We start from the raw sequence: 20,925 nt of genomic DNA on the forward strand, positions 1-20,925 counted from the left end.
GGTCCAGGGTCACCCCTTTGGTCTAGGGATGCATTGGCTATTTCATTGAGAGTGTCGGGTCTAGAGCGATGGGGCGACTTATTTCCAGATGGAAAGCTGATTGAATGGGGTCAAGGTCAGGCCATCTGGGGTCGGGGCTTCTCAAAATTTAAGTATCTGCAAATTCACAGCTGGGCAAGTGATGTAAAAAATACTGTTGGACTCTATAATGAGCTAGAAGAAAAGCTGTTTTCAACCCAATCCTACAAAAAGGAAGTGGCCCTGTGGTATTGGTCGATACTTGAGATGGAGGACGGCGCGTTTACACTTCCTGGAGTCCTCTGGGGTGATTGCTTGCCGGGCATCGCAGCCGAAACTCAATTGCAAGTAACTATGGCTATGCTATATAAAATAGTTAAACCTGCAAACCTAAGGCGAAATCATCTGTTTACAATTCACAGGACATACTGGTCTCCTCCCAGACTTTCAAAATTTAAAGCTGGCGGGCTGGTGGAATGCCCCAAATGCAGGAGCCCCAACGAGGACGATTTGCATATGTTTGTGGACTGCCCAAACATCAGGGAGTTCTGGGAGGCCGTAAGTAATTTCCTATCATAAGCTGCAGATCAGAAGATTGAGGTAAGTTCCGAACTAATTACAACAGGAAGACATACTTTGCAGAGCAAGGATATGGATGATAAAGTGAAATTGGTCTTCTTTGGGATTCTCTTGGCCCGGAGGGAGGTTTGTCAACTATGAGTGTCTCCCTTATCCCCCACGATTTTGGATTGGTTACGAGCTATGAGATATACTGCTAAAATAGACACCTTGGATCAGACAAAGAAAAAGCACAAATTACCATTTTTGACACATTTTGGGTGAGGGACGGCACTTCTGGTGTGGAGAAGGCGACTAAAACAATGATAATCCGATGATTAAGGCCTTGGCCTCTCTCAACGGCGATTTCCTTTTTCCTCGCTGCTAGGAAATTGAACTTGACAAGGTAGCAGTGCTTTAAGAGATGGATTCTTAAACTTGGGTTGGTCAGCAAAAGAGTTTCCATACTCGAAGTAGCACTGCATGAGTTTTGGGCTGTAAAGCTGGTATATGAGATAAAAAAGCCTATGGGCGGTACCGTTAGTTCAGAAATGGGTGGCGAAAAGGCTAATGAGGATTAAAACAAAAACAAAAAAACCCAGATGTAGCACCAAAGTGGAATTTCACAGAGCTACAACCATGTACACATTACACTTAATGATTGTATTGGGATCCCAGAGGGTGTCGATTTCTCCCCGAGTGAATGGGACATGTCCACCTACAAGACAAAGATTTGAACATTACATTGAAAATAGTGCAGCTACACATGGGCCAAAGCCTACAATAAAAACTACAATATCCCAGTGTATTTAAAATATTAAATATTTATGTACACATTGTGTGGATACGGGATGCAGCTAGTCAGCTTGCTGGGCTCATCTGCCTGGACGTTGAAGCTTAGAGGTATCTAACATCATATACCTGAATCATGCCCCATGCATTTGATGTTTTCAGTGCTGCTGGTAAGCATCATCTCAGGCCCCCTTGTACCACGACTCAAAGGTGAAACCATTAACCCTAGGAAGACAAAAGTAGCGCTGTGATGGGAAAGGGCAGATATGCACTGTGTATTACTCTGCAAGGATAACATCAGACTTTTCATGGTGCTGGTGTAAACAGTGCTGACTAGTGGCACTGCATGCTATCTTACAATATGGTGCATGCCTTGCACAGAGATTTGTATTGTTTTGTCCTGTAGAGGCAATCTTCCCGCATACAAGAAATTTCCTGAGGCATTTTCAGCTGTCTATGTGTGCTGCACAATGCAGCAGACATAGAAAGTTTTACATAAATAGAGATTGAACATATATTTCCTCTTTACCCATCACCTGTGGAGGTCTGTAATTTTTTGAGCATTCCTTGGTCAATTGTGTATGATAAATCAGGGAATGCCTTGAAATACATGATTGTTCACTGTGAACAACCATCCAAAATGTATAGAGCAGCCACCTGGGGCAGGGCATAGCAATGCAGCAATTGGCCCTGCATTGCATTACACTGGATTTATGTAGCCACTCCAAGGTACACAAAGTGGCCTTGTGTTGCCTAAATAGTTGCACTTACATTTTTTCAGTGCACATGAAGTACGTTGCTTGGTGCTATTTCAAACTACCACATTTAAAAGTCAGCCCCTTTAATGTTTAAGTTTTGTATAACTGCAATGGCAACATTACTAAATGAAGATGGTACATCCATACATGCCCAGGAGCCCTACGATCTTCAATCCCAGCAGGTCCACCCGATTGTCATCATGTGCCACACCAACATCCCACTCAAGTTTGAGCTGGGAAATCGTGAAATCTTGCCCACAGACTTGGCACAAGTGCCAATGCACCCACTCTCATCAATACTTCCTGTCCTTGAGGGGAGGTAGCACTGGCTGGCCCTACCCCCAGTGGCCACCATGTAGGGCAGGTAGTGGAAAATGAGCCATATGAGGCTCCCAAGCTCTCCTTTTGCTGAATACTTACCCCCACCCTTTCCCGACATGACCCTATCCCTCCCTAACCTACGACACCACAGACACACACCACTTAAACGTATGCCCACATCTACTACCGTATTTTCCGGCGTATAAGACGACCCGGCGTATAAGACGACCCCCTACTTTGCTTAATAAAATGTAGGTTTCATGCTATACTTGCCGTATAAGACTACCCCCACTTCCAGTGCAGTCCAACGCAGTCCTGCATAGCCATTTTGAGAATGTATTTTATTTTGGCTCGTACTTTGTATGCTTTGTATGCTTTTGTAACCTGCACACTTATCACTTTTTCTCCAGGAATGTACCGATTGCTACCTCATGTATTTTGGTTGCTCGCTATTGTCACTTTTGATCCATGTAACTTAATGTTTGCTTTTGTAATTTGTCCATTGTTATTGTTGCTCACATCAGCCCATTTTTATATAATGCAGAAGCAGTCTGACACCTTCGGGTGTAGTCCGCGCTATGTAAAAACGCATGAAAACATTACTTCAAATTTAGTATCCGGCGTATAAGACGACCCCTGACTTTCCAGAACATTTTAAGGGGTTAAAAAATCGTCTTATACGCCGGAAAATACGGTATATAAAATCGCTAAATTGCCAAACACCTGACAAAACAAAGACACATACTTATACAATATACTGTAAACACACACAAAAGGCACACAGTTGACACAAGACAGGGGAACACTGGACACCGACTAGACTTGCACAAATCCTCCAGACACTCCAAACAACTAGCACAACCTAACTGACTGTCAGAGAAAGTGAAACTAACTTTCACACTTCAAAGTATCCAGCCTGTTACACCCACTGTGTCATTTCCTGGGTATATCTCGCACTTGTCTGACATTTGCATCGATTTTTCTTACGTATTTCTATGCAAATGGACATTATGTGATGGATGCACTGCGCCTTTACATTCAGTTCAACGCAAAGGGGGCGATGCAAGGGTTCTGACCCACGCAACTAGTGTGATGCGTAGGTTCAGACCCATGCAACTGGGGAATGCAAAAGTTCATACTCGTTGAGCAGGGCTGATTTTTTACATATACACAGTAGTAGCGTGGCCTCTGCAGGACCAAACACCTTCGTCCATCTTCCATTGACCCAGGATTGGGGTGGCACCACTTTGCAGGCCAGAATGGCAGACGGCAGTGTCCAGGTGCTGACACAGGCTAGTTGGACGCCTTTTATGTCATTGAGACTTAATGACAGGAGGCCAGGCAGATTGCCCTTCAAGTCAGTCTGAGTTCAAGGGATTCATGTGCAGTCCTCATTACCCAGCCAGGGGACCAGCAGGCAGTATGGCAGCACAGCAAGGCAATAAGCAGGAGCAAAATCCTCACACGTCAGTTTTCATAACAGATATTGCCCACTACCTTGTCTTGTCTATATTGTGTACTTATCATCTACCCATTTCTAAATGATTCTTCTATTGAGTCCTCTCTATCATTTTCGAATTGTGATGCTTGTTTACCCCACACAACTGCTATGTGTTTGTGTGGAGCTGGGGAGCTATTGTACAGCTAAGCTGTGATATACTTGTTCCTTTACTATTTATTGAAATAAAATTCTGCTTGAGAGTAAGTAAATTTTCAAAAAACGGGAATTGTCTTGTAATGCATTTAATGTAATAGGTAAATATACCCTTGACAGAAGTTTTCGCTAGGGACTAAATATTATAAATGTAAAGTGCTTGGAGATTAAAAGTTTCCGTGCATGCAATTTAAAATCCACACTTTGCTAGTCGGAGATGCCCAGCTCTAAACAGAAAGTAACAAGACACAGCCAATCTAACTATGCGTTTTACCTCTCTCAAAAGCTTCCCGAGAGTTAGGGGAAATGGAGAGGATCTTTCATGAGAAGACAGGTTAAAAGCAATCACCTCTTTCTTTTTGTTGTAGATAATGGTCTGAAAACCTCTTTTGCTGCTTTCCTGTGTCTGATACGAAAAGACAAGTTTCTAGCAGTCATTCGGTTTTAGTAGTACACAGGTTTTCTTAGTGTGACCTGTATTTGTCAAAAAGAATGGACATACACTTAGGTTTGCATGCACTTCCTTCATTTTCTTTAAAACAAAAATACCATTACATTTCATTTTTACTCTATGAACTAACTGAATATCTGAGAAACAATGGAAAGCTCTTGATGTCTTTGTTGTCAGAAGTCAAATTTATTTTTCTGGCTAAACAAAACGCAAAATCAATTATGCTTTACTAAAATAGCTATCTTTTTGTGTAGGTTGGCAGATGACTTAGAGGAAATATTAAATCACATCGTTTGGGCCATTGAGCTATGAACAATTGACTTCAGGAGATTGTAATATATGCTAATGAGTTATCACAGTCATACTATTTGAGAAATTCAGATAACACGTGTTACACTGATTATGTTCATCCCTGAAAACGCATATATCTGTATCTAAATTAAAAACACAATGGTAGCAGTTTATTAATCTAGTCTTCTGTCACTAGTTGCTTAATATTCTTTAAACACGTTTTAAAGTCCACTGTACGTCTCGAAAACAAGAAGTGTAAAAATTAATGTCCTCAACACTGCTGCGTGGTGGTATTCCACTGGGGTATTTCACCTGCAGCAAGTAGGTGAATTCCCTAGGTGAGTAGTGGAGAAAGCATGCAGATATCTACATGGTAAGTCTAATTTGTGTGTATTATTAATCAATACCTCATAATCCCAATTATTTCCACCTTGCTGAAATTACTGAGATCTTGCAAAGACAATTCAGGGGAAGATAAAAACTGGGATGACAGTTTTACTAGCCCTTGGTTAAAAAATCAATGTAAGAGTCAAACATTTAAAAAAATATATATATATATATATATATATATATTCGATTTTGTAAATCAGCTACATCATAACAAGTCAGTATGCATTCAGGGATTATATACATAGTGGAGCTGTTCTACTGGGCAATCCCAAACTCTGGGACTGCATCAGGTAGATAGAGAAACAAGGAGTGAGGGGTGGAAGGAGGGAGAAGGGGGGGTAGGCAGGATGATGAAGAACAGGGGAACAAAAAGAACTTGCCACTCAGCAGAGCCAATATCCTGCATGTCTATAGTGTCCAGTAGCATCACACCTAGCTCGACAGGGGTCTAGAGCTACACGCCTCAATAACTTGGCTGTTTGACAGGCTGCTATGTGAGGAGAAGCGTTCATGCCTGGTGCCAATCGGGTGGGCATGGTGGGGATCAGCTGCATCCTCCGCGAGATTGCCATGGAGTCTGAGCTAAGTCACATATCTTTCAGGCCTGAACGGATGAGCATCAGTTCCTAATAAACATCAAGCAGCTCCTGACAAGAAGCCGCATCATGAAGCCACTCATCCCTGCTGGTAGCCGGCTGTCTACTCCAGTGTATTGCAACCCAATGCTTAGCCAGCAGCATTGCCGCAGTCGGTAGACTTCCAGTGAAACCTCTTTATCATAGCCCAGAAGCCCTACACAGGAAAAGCACTCAGGAAAATGGCCTGTGATACTTGTTATGTTATTAAGCACCGCTGTCCAAAAGTCCTTTCTCTAAGGGCAATCCCATGCTAGGCGCACAAAGTCAGCAAACGGCGCAGTGCAGCATGCATCTACCAAGATTTCCATCTTCAGCAGCTGCGCTGGTATATAGTAGGTATCAAACACAGCCTGTAGTTCGGGGATAGGCTTTTGACTGGGAGCGGCAGTACATCCATTGTACTTCGCTAATCAATATATTGAGGCCATCTGATCAGGTTTACTGGGCAGAGGCCGAGCAAATTGATGCAGTTGCCTGCATACTGCCATAAATATGCATGACCACTTTGCTGGGGTAAAGGGTTAGTAGCAACTCTTCAAGCACTGTAAACTTGGGGGGTGGGTGTGGGAACGTATCATAGAGACCTCCTAACAACGGGTGGAGCTGATAATAGATCATAGTGTCTAGAAGTGAAGCAGGTGAGTCCTGGAGCACCTGATGGTGGGCAACAAATCTGCCCTCTGGGTATGCTTCGCCAAAGGAAGTCAGCTTCATCTGGTGAAGTCGCGTCTGGGTTGACAGCAGAGGGTGTCCCAAAATCGGAACTGATGAGAAAAACAGATGATCAAAGCGTATTCTCCTCCGCAGCTCATTACACAATAACACCATGCAGGCTACTGTATTCACCTGGTGTCCCACTGTTGTCGCACTTGCCTGAAGGGCCATAAAGGGCCATCTGAAGCAGGTACGAGGCCAATGGTGATTCTCAGGGGCAGTGTGAGGTTGGCACTGAATGAGGTGTAGCCAGTACCCTGCTGTTAGAGCTTCAATGGAATCAATATGTGCCTTGACCAGGCTGCATCAATTTTGGATTGTTTCCTATGGTTGAACAGGTTGTTTTGATATTCTAGAGGATGATGGTCATTATGTGTATGGAAACAGGCTTTTTGCAGGTTTTCCTCTACTCTTTCCCCCATTTGGACTACTAGCTGTTGATTGTTCGACTTTGATAGAGTACTGAGGCCTGCTAATCAGCCAATGTTCTAACCCATTACACAGTTTATGTCGAATTTGCTATCCCAACTGGCAAGGACAGATTTACTGATAAGTCCCTAGTATATGGTACCCAGTGTACCTAGGGCATGTAAGGCAGAGTGTTCCCCAGGGCTGAAGCACTGTTTGTGCCACCCTGTGTGCGACAATGTACAAAATGGCTCCTAACTTGCTACTGAAAATTAGAAGGGCAGTAATAACACTGCTAAATCAACTTTACTATTTAAACTAATGGCAAAGCCCTCACTTCCTTAACAATATATATAAGTACCCCCTAAGAAAGGCCTTGGAAGGCAGGGAGCTGTATATTACATAGGGCATATATTTTATATATGGCTTAACAGCCACACTTGTAAATTGTTGTTTTGCTGTGGAAAGGCTAGCAGCCCCATTGAGTAACACAGGCTGGTCAGCTGACCCCTCAACCTGGCCAACTTCTGAATGGGACTACCTAGCTGGGTAGTGTGAGATATCAAATCAATCGTGGCATTAAACTCGACCTGATGCCTAGGATGAATTTAATGTCACTGTTACAGGAATGCAATTCGTCGAATGTTGCCACCTCGTGACCCAGTTGTCAAATAGTCTCACAGGTGCACTGGCCAACAGATAGCATTTGGCCTCCCTGATGAGTCATGTAAACAACTCCCTGTCTTAGGAACAATTGAGGCCTGCTACAGTTCAAGGTGGTACCTCCTCACTTGCAGGAATCCACTCAGGGTTTAAGCCCTACAGGCGAGCTTCAAAGGCAAAGCCACCTTTGGTAGGCAGATGACATTCACACTCATGAGGAGCTCTTTTTGTTCAGGTAGACAGGCTGGAGACAGGACAGAAATGTAAATCCAGTGCTAAAACCAGTTTTCCGGCGGGTGTGTAGCCCTCAGGTAGCCACATCCCTTGGGTGGGCTACCAAGCTTCTGCTATCCGAGGAAGGGTCCCGACATCTTGATATGGGACAGGATTGTGCATTCTGGGTTTGTTAGATGCCACTTCTAGCTGGAAAGTCATCACAAAGAGGTAGATGGCCTAGTAGCCCATTGGCTAGTGCCCTCATCAACACCCCATGGCACATTCAGGTAATAAATATGGCACCCCAGGTACCCGCCACCTCAGATCACGTCAGAACTGGAACGTGGACTGAAGAAGGATATGCCCTGCTGCCCCTGGACTGCACAAAGGGAAATTGAGTTATCTGTTAGACTGCAGTTGCTGCACCTTGGGCTTGCTAAATTAGGACTGTGACTGGCTGCTGGCTCGGGTAAAAATCATCCCACAATCAATATACTGAAACAGTGACTCTGAATCAAAAAGAACAATTGAAGGACAGAATGCAGAACAATGTCATACATTCACCCCAGTACAGAAATATGGGCCTAAATCCATCTTTTTTTTACTCCCCATGCCATTCCATTTTGAACCCAGCCACTTGCAAATCAGCCTTGACCCTGCACCCAATGGGAACAGTCCAGTCTGAACTGCCAGGCCAGGTCCTTCCTGGACTGAAAACAAGCATCCTAGGTCCGGTTTTGGGGTTTCACTCCTCAGCAGCCACGGTAGCTTGAATCCAGTGGCAAGGAGAGCAAAAGGTCAGTTGGCTGATCCACTGGAACAGCACAAGAGACATTAAAGCTGAAGAAACTCAAACCAGAAAGCTGGTATGCACTTCAGAGGAATTGCTGCTTACTTTTGTTGGGCACCCCAAGAGATCGATCCTCGATGGTGAAAACTGCACCCAAGTCAGCCATACGCAGGGGTGTGAGTCCAGATTGGCTGCCTAAGAGGGACAACAGCCCTTTAAAGGTTTTCGCTGTGACCGCTGTCTACAGAGACTGGTAGCCCAGCTGCATCTGGCCTTCCACAGTCTCAAAGAGGACCTATGAGGAACCCCAACCTCAGTGGCTAAAGTCACCTCACATGAAACGTGGACGAAAATTATCCACAAAAGCACCCTTGTTGACCGCACAGCAACCGGAGCATCTTTGAGCATCTTTTTGTCCTGCAGCCCCAGCCTCAGTACCACTCCAATAACGTCTTTGGTGGTCGTGTTGTAAACTTGGAGCTACAATGGAAAGCTACAATGGAAAGATGGCCAGGTAACTCACCAAATATATGCCATTGGTTGCCCAGATCTTCTCCCTGTCAGACTTGGTCACTTAAGCTGAGCAGGAGTAACCAAATTAACTTTTACAAACTTTTCAAAAGTTTGTAAACTTCAAATTGACCAGTGCTTGTTTGCGGTTGAATTAAAAACGGATAAAACCTTAACAATCTGTATCTCTGGAACCCTCTAGTGGATTTTGCTTCTTAAGGACTCTAAAACTTCATAAAAATGTATTCAAGTTTTATAAATTGATGGTGTGTTTCTTTTGTGTTCCCTGGTTCTCCTATTTTGTTGTTTGGTACTGTTAAAGGCTTTATACTAAATTCCTTTGTACAAGCCTTGCTGCTCAAAGGCATAGCTGCCCAGAGTTCAGTTTAATGTTGTCCAAACAAGTCTGATTGGCCACAAGGCAGTTTTTGCAAGTGTTTTCTACAGTAAGGCTGTTGAGCCACACTATATAATACAACCAAATCCTCACATGGAGGATTTTGCTTAGGAGAGATTTTAAAGAACGTGGAAGAGGGATATGTCAGATAAATTAGCATTTGTGTGCATGTGTCTAATAAGGGCACTTCCACCTATTGTCTTTGAAGCCAAGTTAGGAGCATATGTGTTATAAAATCTGGGCCCAATTCACAAAGGGACTTCTGAGTAGTAAAGTTATGAGTGCAGAGTCTACGCACTCATGGAAGGGTCTCTACACTCATGGTGGAATCTCCGCACTCGGAATGCAATTCCCACATGGCACACTGCAGAAGGCGGTGTGCAGAGATTTTGCCCCAAGTGTACTCATAACTTTACTACATGTAAGTTCCTTTGTGAACCGGGCCCTGTATGTTAGTGAAGTCTCTAGTGATGATAGCGTTATTAGGTGTGCAGCATGAATGTATGACATCACAACGCATACATTTACAATGCATTTCTTTACAACACAGTTTTTACATTGCAACATCCTTTACAATGCATTCTTTTACATAGCATGCCATTAGATCACTTTTTCAGAAACTACCTTTACAACGCATTTCATTACATCGCATTACACCCTTAGTAGGCATACCATTACATTGCATTTAAGGTAAGTGTTGGATAGTATGGGGTAATAATTACTATTTTAACTCCAGTGAGTGCAACAGAAGGGTAATTGTTGGAGAGTGTAGGGGTAATAATTATTATTCTAACTCCAGTGAGTGCAACGTAGGGTAAGAGTAGGGTAATGTAGGGATACAAAATTACTATTCTGACTCCAGTGAGTGCAACAATAGGGTAAGTGCTGGATAGTGTAGGGGTAAAAATGACTAGACTAACTCTAGTGAGTTCAACAGTAGAGTAAGTGTTGGATAGTGTAAGGGTACTATGCATTGTAATGGTATGCGTTGTAATGACTTGCGATGTAATGCCTGCATTGTTATGACATGCATTGTAATGACATGCGTGGTAGTGACATGCAATGTAATGGCTGTGTTGTAATGACGGGCAATGTAAAGGATGTTGCAATGTAATTGACTGTTATGTAAAGGTAGAGCGATGTAATGACTGTGTTGTAAAGGTTGCTTCCCATGCAGGACATATAACACCAGTTCTGGATTTTAGTGATTCTGGATGGTATAAAGGAAGTGTGTTAGATAAGTGTATGTTTTTTGGTTATATAGTGGTCCATGGTAGTTGATCAAGGAGGAAGATGTTGAGTTACAGAGTGCGGGTGAATATTGAAAATGTTCAGGTTACCAGTTTGGGGGTATGATTCCACAATGTTTGACACCAAACACAATAGGGTTACTTTCAACCATTTTAGAGTTGGTCAGTACGCAGTCACATAATGCCACTCTATATGTTGCAAATGGCTGATACACTGACAACCCAGGAGAGTGGACTCCGTAGGCTGCAAGGATGTTCTGCTCATGCAGTAGCACCCTCTCACCTAGAACCAAGCACTCTGCCCTCAAGATTGTAAAGGCCTGTGTAAAGGCCTGTGTAAAGGCCTGCTAGAGGGGTGAGATATAGGTTTTAAGTGCAGTGACCCTTAGATATAGTAAACGTATATCTAAAGTAAGTGGTGCATGCACCAACTTACACAGGCTGCAATGGCAGGCCTGTAGTTCCATTTTGCATAGCTTCTCATTGGTGGTATAATACATGCTTCAGCCCATGGGAGGCCTCTGGTGTACCTATGCCCTGGGTACATGGGTACCATATACTAGGGACTAACAAGGGTACACCAGTAACCAATTAGGAGTGTACCTAAGTACATAACATAACAGTTTAGGGAGAAAGCAGATAGACTGGGTTCCTTATTAGCAGGATCCCAGTCAGACTAGATAAAAACAGTATCATATGAAGCAAAACGTTGGGGAACCATAAGAAGCAGATTCTACTTTCCTACTCCAAGGTTGCATCTTATCCCCTACATTGTTTACCTTGTACATGAATGAGTTAATTAGCACACTCGATTGTGGAGGTGACCCCACCTAAATTAGCAAGCAGGCCGATACCATCACTCCATTTTGCTGAGGATACATTGGTGATCTTGAAAACACCAAGGGGTGTGCAGAATGTGTTAATCAGCTTTGATCAAGCCTGTGAAGATTTTGATCTCGAAATTAACTGTTTGAAGACCACATTTATGAATTTCATCTGCACCGATCCTTTAAAGGGATGTTGAGGCTGAGACCCAATATTCGCGAGCAGGTCAAGATTCAAAAGCGTTTTTTTCATTACTGTTTGTAGAGTCAGCAATTGTTTAAAAAATAAAGCGATCTGTATTTCGACCCATTTCACCGGCACTTGAAATCTATTGAGCAAGAGGGTTGGGTGCAGCTCTCTATAAGGCTGAATTATGGGGGATGGAACTCGCTAAAAGCCTGGAGTAGTTAGAAAATAAATTCATAGGTTCCCTAATAAATAACCCAATGGATACTCCATTGGTACCTGTACACATTGATCTCGGGATAAATCGCATCTCTCACACTGCTTTATTGAAGGTTGTATTGTTCTGGTGAGGGTATGGACTTGCAAACCTCATATTCACATTAAAGAAGCCGTAGCTGAAGTGCAAACATTAGAGTGAGTGTCTGCGCACGTTGAGTGTTTTAAGGAGGTTAAACAATGGCTGTATAGATTCGGTTTGGAGGACTCTGGTAGAATCCCAAGACTATGACTAAAGATGTGGTACCCCTTTTAAAAGTAAGGTATTGGGAATACACCAAGGATTCCTGCTATAACTCTCTAGCATATGGCACTTTAATTGAACAGTTCCTGGATATTAAATGTTAAATCCTGTTGGAGTAATTTATGGATCAGATCAAGTCACCTTTTGCACGTGCACTTTATTTACAATTCAGGTATGGGGTGCTGCCTGTGAACCTTAGGAAAAGTAAATGGAAGCAGTTTACTGTAACCTCAACTTGTCGTGTGTGTACCTACTGTTTCAAATCCATAGATCATTTTATGTTGTTTTGCCCTGCCTAAGTAAAGTCCAGAAAGAGATGGAAATTTCCTGTATGTCGGTTGCTGTCTATATAACAGCCTGAAGAAGCCCTGCGAGTGCTAACATCTGACACTACAGAATGGCTAGAATTTTCTATATCAAGATATCTGCTCAATGCCTGGTGCATTAGGGTTACGTTTTTAGCCACTTAACAGAAGTTCTGTATTAATTAGCTGTTTGGATCAAATATGATTTTTCCGTATAGTTCGTCTTAGTATGATACATTTCATACGGATGGTTATATTAATGACATGGTAGTGTGCTGTAATTAGGAATGTAGTTTTTTAAAATGGACTATACTGTAAGGATTTGCAAATGGTCAATTTAGGATTAAGATTTTAGTAATTTAGTAGCACTCTATATCGATTAAGCTTTTTGGATCTAATGTGACTGTTATTATATAGCTATCTTACATTATTGTATAATGTTTCTAAGAATGTATTATGATTGTGTTTTATTGTGAATGATCACTAATTGATCGAATAAATATTACTACTACTACACTTTCAGACTGTGATAATCAAGGTCTTGTAAATAATGTTGAGGAGAACAGTAGATCAGCTGTTCCTGATTGTTGTGTCAGTCAGCAGTGAGGGTTTCCTTATTAGTCATTAGGATATGGCGCTTGATAGCTTTTAAAGTGTTTGTAGAGCAACCTTTTAATTGAAGCACGTCGAAAATATTTCATTCTTTGTGGGGATTTTTTTTAATATGGATGGGACCATCCTAACTGAGGTTAGAGAAGAGAGCTTACAACGTACAGTTATTAAATGAGAACCTCAAGGAGAAGTTTTGAAAAACAGTGTGGCATATAATGTTTAAAGCAATTTAGGGTGTGAATTAAAACTCATAAATGCACTAAATACATGTATTAAGTTAATAGTGTGAGTTATTCAATGTGAGAGTAGGCATGGGAGCAGCGGACTCGGAAGAAATCAACTTGCAGCTTTAAACCAGTATTGGGTATCGCCAAAAATAGTCAAGGTGTGGGGTAAGAAATAACAGATGCGCAAGGGTATACATTGAGTGGTGTAAAAGTTACAGGTACACTACAAATAATACATTTAAGGTGGACTATAAACAATGAGGAAACCTCAAGATGCAGTCGAGAAGTGCACATAACATGGAATACAATTATCCAAGTAGATTACAAGCTTGTAAAATGTTGGTTAATTCTTTAAAAGTTAAACGAATGTAATTGTACTTAATGCATTTCTGATTAATGTAATGCCCCTTTGTGGTTTCTGATAGCAGATTTGCTACAGAATTTAGAAAAATATATAAAGGTCTATATTCTGCAAAACAAGCATGAAAATCGTTTAAGGTGTCCCATAGGAAGTATCTGGGATCCGTGTTTTTTTCTTTGGTACCCTTGGATCAGTCCTTGACACACATGTACAGCCTGTGGTGATTGTTTTTAAAGTGTATTTCAAACAGGGCTACATTCTGTGAGAATTCCAAATCATGCAGGAAAACATATCACTTCCATAGGTGAGCTTTTTCTTCCTCACATTGAAAACACACAACTGACAGGCAATGTAGCAAGCTGTGCAGAGCTGTGTTCTATTTTATTATTCCAGATTAAAAGCAGAACTGATTGTCATAATTCACTATATATTCTAAATGCTTATTGAAGCAAACTAGAGCTTGCTCGCTTTAGGCTTCTACTGTTTTTCATTTTTTCACCGTATTTTTTTAATTGTGGCATGCAGTGCTGCTGCTTAACTTGCATTCAAGCTGGGTTTCTCAAAAGGTGAAAATATGATTTTCAAACGATCAAACAATTTGCAATCTGTTTTCACTAAAAAGTTAAACGTTATTTTCTAAATCCTCAATAGACTGGTATGGATGGCTTTAAATTCGGTTTTATGGTATATAATGGCTATTACTTGCAGACCAGCAGTGATGTGGTATAAAGTGTGTAATAAAAAGCATTATCATTATTATTATTACTATGATTATTAATTTCTTTTTTTCAGTTTAAGAAATGTTTATTTTGTTTTAAGAACATACAAGAAAAATTATAACAAGTCATATAAATCATTCAAATAGAGCAATAAAGATGATATAGAATGACTATGAATATTAAATCAATTATGAGTGAGGGGGGAAGGGAGAAAGGAAGGTAGAAAAGAAAGCTAGAAAAGAAAGAAAGAAGTAGGAAGATAGGAGAAGGAAAAGGGAGAAAGAAAGAGAAGAAGAGAAGAGATGATTATTAATTTCTGATACAGTGTTTGATTGGCCTGCCTCAAAGAATACATTTGTTTCACATTGTTTTTAATTTCCACCTTTTAAGCACTATTTTTCCAGAGGCGCAAATACATTTTTACAACGCTTCCCTGCAGAAAAAGGGTATATACAAAACTCATATATACCCCCTCACAGAAACATCTAGCAAATGTATTGATGGGTCCTTTGAGCAATAATAAAGAAATGTACCTTTATTGATGTTACTTCCTGCAATGGCAACTGGATAAAATATCACATGGCCTTATTTCTTGTGATATCATCAAAGTCAATGTAATAAGGCATTTCCTGTGTTGTCATTGCACTGATAAAGGCTTTGTTATATCACTTTCTTTGCTCCTGAGGAAAAAGTGATAGACAGAAATCTTGATTTATTCATAGCCACGAATAAGTAATAAGGGCTGAATCAGCATCAAACTATTTTGAATATATGCCAGCTCTCTGTCTAGAGTACCACAGTGGGGCAAAATGATGGACTGGAATGCATCCCCTGCGATCTCAGTGAATGGGAATAACTCAAGTATTCCATCCATCACCCTGTTCATTAATGCAATAGAAGCCCTAAGTGTGATGAGTATGGTCAGACGTGGGTAACATGCTCACCTTGCCACAGGACTCAACCTGAAACTCACTCATGAGACGCAAGTAGGCTGAAACTAGTCAGGGGTTGATTGTGTTCTCACATGGAGTGGAAGTGACATGGCAAATCGGGCTTAACTGTTCCTATCGGAGTAGGACCAAGATTGATTTGCATATGGTGGGTCTCTCTGTACAGTAGCATAGAGGATGAAAAATTATGGACTGACATGCAATGGTCTGCCATTAGGCGCTGCCTGCTTTTGCTTTGAACAGTGCTGGAGGGGCATATCTCAGGTCCCGGAAACCAATCAAAGGGCAAGATGTACTGTTTTAAAGCGAACTATGGGGCATATTAGAAAAACCTAGTTAAAATTATCGCCGGTTTAGCGACAGGAAAATGCCGCTAAAACGGTGATAATGGGCTTGCTAATATGCTTTATAGAATTCCAATAGAAGCCCAAGTTAGATGTCCTTAATGTATCTCTCCAAGAATGATCCCTGATTGGGGATTACTACAGGAAGAAATCCCAAGCAGGAATCCAACACATTAGTCATTGGCAGGTTCACACCTCTAAAAAAAAAATTCAAAATGTACTTTTTCTAGTCACCTGGGATGGGTGATTTCTTCTGTGCAAAAATGAGGTGTGTGCAGACATATTTTGTGAACAGGGAGCAAACTTGTAAAATGACTATGATATAAATGTTATAAATGTCATAGCAGGAGCACTAGATGATTGAGTACATACTCTGACACTGAGAGAAAAAGAGCAACTACAGAAATATATTGATGAAAATCGGGTTTAAGGAACTATTCAACATTCTTCTTTAAAAACGATAGCACCGATTTTCTATATCCCAAAACTTCATGGGGAACTGCTCACTACAATTCATATTGAGAACTCAGCACAATCACTGTATGCTGTTAACTGGTTAATAAAATGTGTCTTTTGTAGATGTTACAATCCTGTGTGAATCAGAAGTGTTGATGTTAGACCTGACACTCTTGGAATGGTTTCCCCCAACTAATTGCACTCTATCCTCCTGTTTTTACTAACTTTATTTTGGCTGGGTTTAGGACTCTGCACAGTTTACCACTGCTTATCAATGTTAAAGTGCTTGTGCTCTCTCCTTTGACTATGAAAAAACTGTCTTACACCCAAAATGCACATTCAATTTACCTGCAAGTCCCTAGTAAAGTGGTACTCTCTATTCCCAGGGCCTGTAAATTACATTTTATTTGTGGGTCTGCAGCACTGATTGTGCCGCCCACTCAAGTAGAGCTTTAAACGTGCGCAAAGGCTGCCATTGCATCCTGTGTATGCAGTTTTACACTGCTATTTTGACCTAGAAAAGTAAACTTTTTTGCCTGCCTAAACATTCCTGTTCAATACATATGAATTAACCTGGGGTAGGCCCTAAACAGCCCGTAGGGCAAGGTGCAGTATATTAAAATGTTGGATATGTACGTTTTACATGCCCTGATAGTGAGAAACTCTTCTATTAATTTTTCACTACCGCAAGGGCTATCTCTGACATTGGTTCACCTTATTACATTTAATAATGGCTAACTTTAAATTGGGAGCAAGTAGGAATTTCAAATTGGTGTCTAAAGAATCGTGTTTTAAAGTCCTCTTTAATGGTAAAGTTGGATTTTAAATCACAATTTTTAAAATGCCCCTTTTGGAAAGTTGGCTTTCTCAGCAGTGAGACAGAGGAGAATATGTGTTAGCAGGATGGGTAATTGCTGACTTGATGAGGGGTAGGACCTGTCACCTACCACACATGCATATTGCAAAGGCTCTGCCTGAGCACACTCACAAAAGGTTTGACACAAGTCATTTGTGAAACCAGACAAGCTGGGGCCAGGGCTGGGAGGCAAGAAATTCCAAGGGCCTCTGGCGATGAAAACCTCCAGAAAAATCTCCTATTTCGAAGAGGGCACCAGGTATAAATAATGGACCATCAGACCAACTCTTAAGTATACCTCTGAACTTGAACTGCTATTTTGTTGCTCTGTTGTCCTGCTATCCTGCTGTCTGAGTGAGAAAGACTGGACCTGCATCTTGAACCCAGGACTATGAGTGTGACTCCAAGGATTCCTTGGCTGGCCTCCTGATAACAGCCTCATGGACAAAAAAGGGTCAAGCCAGCTCTGTGAGTTCTAGCCCTCCAGTGGTGCCACCCCAGTCCTGGACCCAAGGAAGGGGGCCTGAAGGTTCTCTGACATCCCAACTGTGATCCTGTGAAGCAGACCCAATGCAGCATGATGTATTCCCTCACAGTTATATCAGAAATGCCACATGATGACACATCCCAGATGCAACTAGATGTATCTCTTCATAGCTGCATCAGAACTGCTGCAGTGCACCATACCCTCAATGCCAGAGCTCACATAACCGAGGCATCCTCGCTGCAGTCACTTGTTGATTGCATCCTGAATGATGACACAGGAAATGGTATCTCAGCCCTGCAGCTTTCTCAAAACCTCTGTTGCACAATGCATCTGTTATATGGTCGTTAGGGTCATTCTTGACATTGTTAAATTAGCATGAGCTCTGCTGCCATGATTCTGCCTTTGCACACTTTACTACATGACTTTATTTTTCAAGACTCTGTTTGTGCCTTTCACATGAGAACTGTCTGATTTCTGTGTTCTCTGCTGTTCCTGGAGTTTATTCTGAACACAATGTGCAAGGTCGAGAAAACATGCCCCTTGTTATTCCGTTTTGGTCAGTCCCTAGCACCTAAACAAAACATGCTAAATGCAGATGCCCTGCTGGAAAGCTTGTGCTTTGATATTACAGAGAATGCATGTTGTTTACACACACTTGGAGAGAAACCTCTCCCTTGAGAAGAGCTAATTTGTTCATATGATGTAAACCTACCATCTAGGTTCTAAGGTATGGGGTCTGCTAACAAAGCCCAGAGATCTTCATGTATATAATAAACCTCAACTTACCAAGGGGAGGGTGGTTAGGCCTTGTAGTCCTTTTTTCACTGTCTGTATATGATGACATCCCCCTTTATATTCTATGGTATTGTAACATTGATAACTGTTCTAGGTTTATGCATTTTGCTGCTGGTAGTGGCCCGTTTACTGCATTATAGAGCACAATAGTTAAAATAAACATCTTGAACAATACAGTGACTCTGACAATCCTTATTGTGGACAAGTAAGAGTGAGTGAGCGAAAGGGTATGTCTTGCTACTGCGATTCCTGAGAGAGTCTGGGGTGTTGTGTTCTGGGTTGTCAAATCATTTGTAGCTTTGTGATTATGTAGGAGAACAAATGAGACACTATAGATAGCCGGTTTTGGGATCTTGGGTACTAAGCTGCTAGGAAGGTAAAACCCCTATACACCGAGGTCCTGTTTTCCTGCACATAGTTCTGTGTATGTGCAGAATCCTTGCAACATGGCGCTGCCACCGTTTGGTCTAGTTCTTATCTGCAAGACTCTTGAGTAGCTCTTGTGCTTGGCTCAAAACCCTCACCTCTGTTTCCGGAGACAGCTGTGACTGAGTAACTTCCTATATTGTGATATTATATAGGCTGTTAAAGCTTTAATTATCTTTCTCTTACTTTTAACCCTTTGTTGCACTGCCACGCATAGGATTTTATTCTATACTAGCTGTACCCTGCCACGCGTTGCTGTGGCTCAGTCTGGTTAAATGGAAGAGAAAGAAAAGAGTAAACGCACCTTTCTAATATGTTTAATTTCACAATGCTTGTGGGTTTACAATATGTTTTTGTCCATCCTAATATATGTAGAATATTGTCTATATGCGTCCCTTTTATTTGTTGCGCAGCAACCAAATAGATAGGGTCTGTTCGAGTTGCAAAATGAACCAACTCCTCCACCCTCCCTCCACCCACTTCCCGGTCTGCCATCCTGACACCAACTGTCCATCCTAATATATGTAGACTATTGTCTATATGCGTCTTTTTTACTTGTTGCGCAGCAACCAAATCGATAGGGTCTGTTCGGCCTTTTGATTAAAACATGCGTATATTGGACATGTGCGTATTCGAATCCAACGTTGTGTATATATAAACATGCGCTAATGTTGCAAAGTGAACCAACTCCTCCCTCCACTCACTTCCCGGCCTGCCATCCTGACACCAACTGTCCATCGTAATATATATAGACTATTGTCTCTATGCGTCCTTTCTTAATGTTGCCAAGTGAACCAACACCTCCCCCCTCCCTCCACCCACTTCCCGGTCTGACACTCTAATGTTGCAAAGTGAACCAACTCCTCCCCCTCCCTCCACATACTTCCTGGTCTGCCATCCTGACACCAACTGTCCATCCTAATCTATTTAGACTATTGTCTCTATGTGTCCTTTCTTAAAATTGCAAAGTGAACCAACTCACCCCCCTCCCTCCACCCACTTCCCGGTCTGCCATCCTGACATCAACTGTCCTCCTAATATATGTAGAATATTGTCTATATGCGTCCCTTGTATTTGTTGCGCAGCAACCAAATCAATAGGGGCTGTTCGGGTTGCAAAGTGAACCAACTCCTCCCCCCTCCCTCTACCCACTGCCCGGTCTGTCATCCCGACACCAACTGTCCATCCTAATATATGTAGACTATTGTCTATATGCGTCCCTTGTATTTGTTGCGCAGCTACCAAATCGATAGGGTCTGTTCGGCCTTTCGATTAAAAACACTCGCGTATTAGACATGCACGTATTCAAAACCAAGGTTGTGTATATATATATAAACACGCGTTAATGTTGCCAAGTTAACCAACTCCTCCCCCCTCCTTCCACTCACTTCCCGGTCTGCCATCCTGACACCAACTGTCCATCCTAATATATGTAGACTATTGTCTCTATGCGTCTATTGTAGTTGTTGCGCAGCAAGCCAATCAATCGGGTCTGTTCGTCCTTTAGATTAAAAACATGCGCAGTTTGACACGCGTATTCTAATCCAATGTTGTGTACATATAAACACGCGCTTATTCAAATTCAACGATGTGTCAAAATTTCAAACCAATCAGTGAAGAACTTTCGCAGATTTAAGATTTTTATCAAACGCACATCGACATTTTTATGTGTCTGTTTGTGCTTTCGATTAAAAACACGCACATATTCGACACGCGCGTATTCGAATCCAAAGTTGTGTACATAAAAACATTTGCGTATTCAAATGCAATGTTGTGTCAAATCAATCGGTGAAGACCTTTCGTAGATGTAAAATTTTTATCAAACGCACATTGACATTTTTATGTGTCTGTGCTTTCGATTAAAAAAACGCGCGTATTCGACACAGGCGTATTCAAATCCAACGTTGTGTATATAAAAACACTCATGTATTGGAATGCAACGTTGTGACAAAATTTCAAAGCAATTGGTGAAGAACTTTCGGAGATTTGAGATTTTGAACGAACGAACAGTTACATTTTTATAGACTGTTGATTATG

Source organism: Lissotriton vulgaris, chromosome 8 (assembly GCF_964263255.1).
Source record: "Lissotriton vulgaris chromosome 8, aLisVul1.2, whole genome shotgun sequence".
In the NCBI taxonomy this organism is placed as follows: Eukaryota; Metazoa; Chordata; class Amphibia; order Caudata; family Salamandridae; genus Lissotriton; species Lissotriton vulgaris.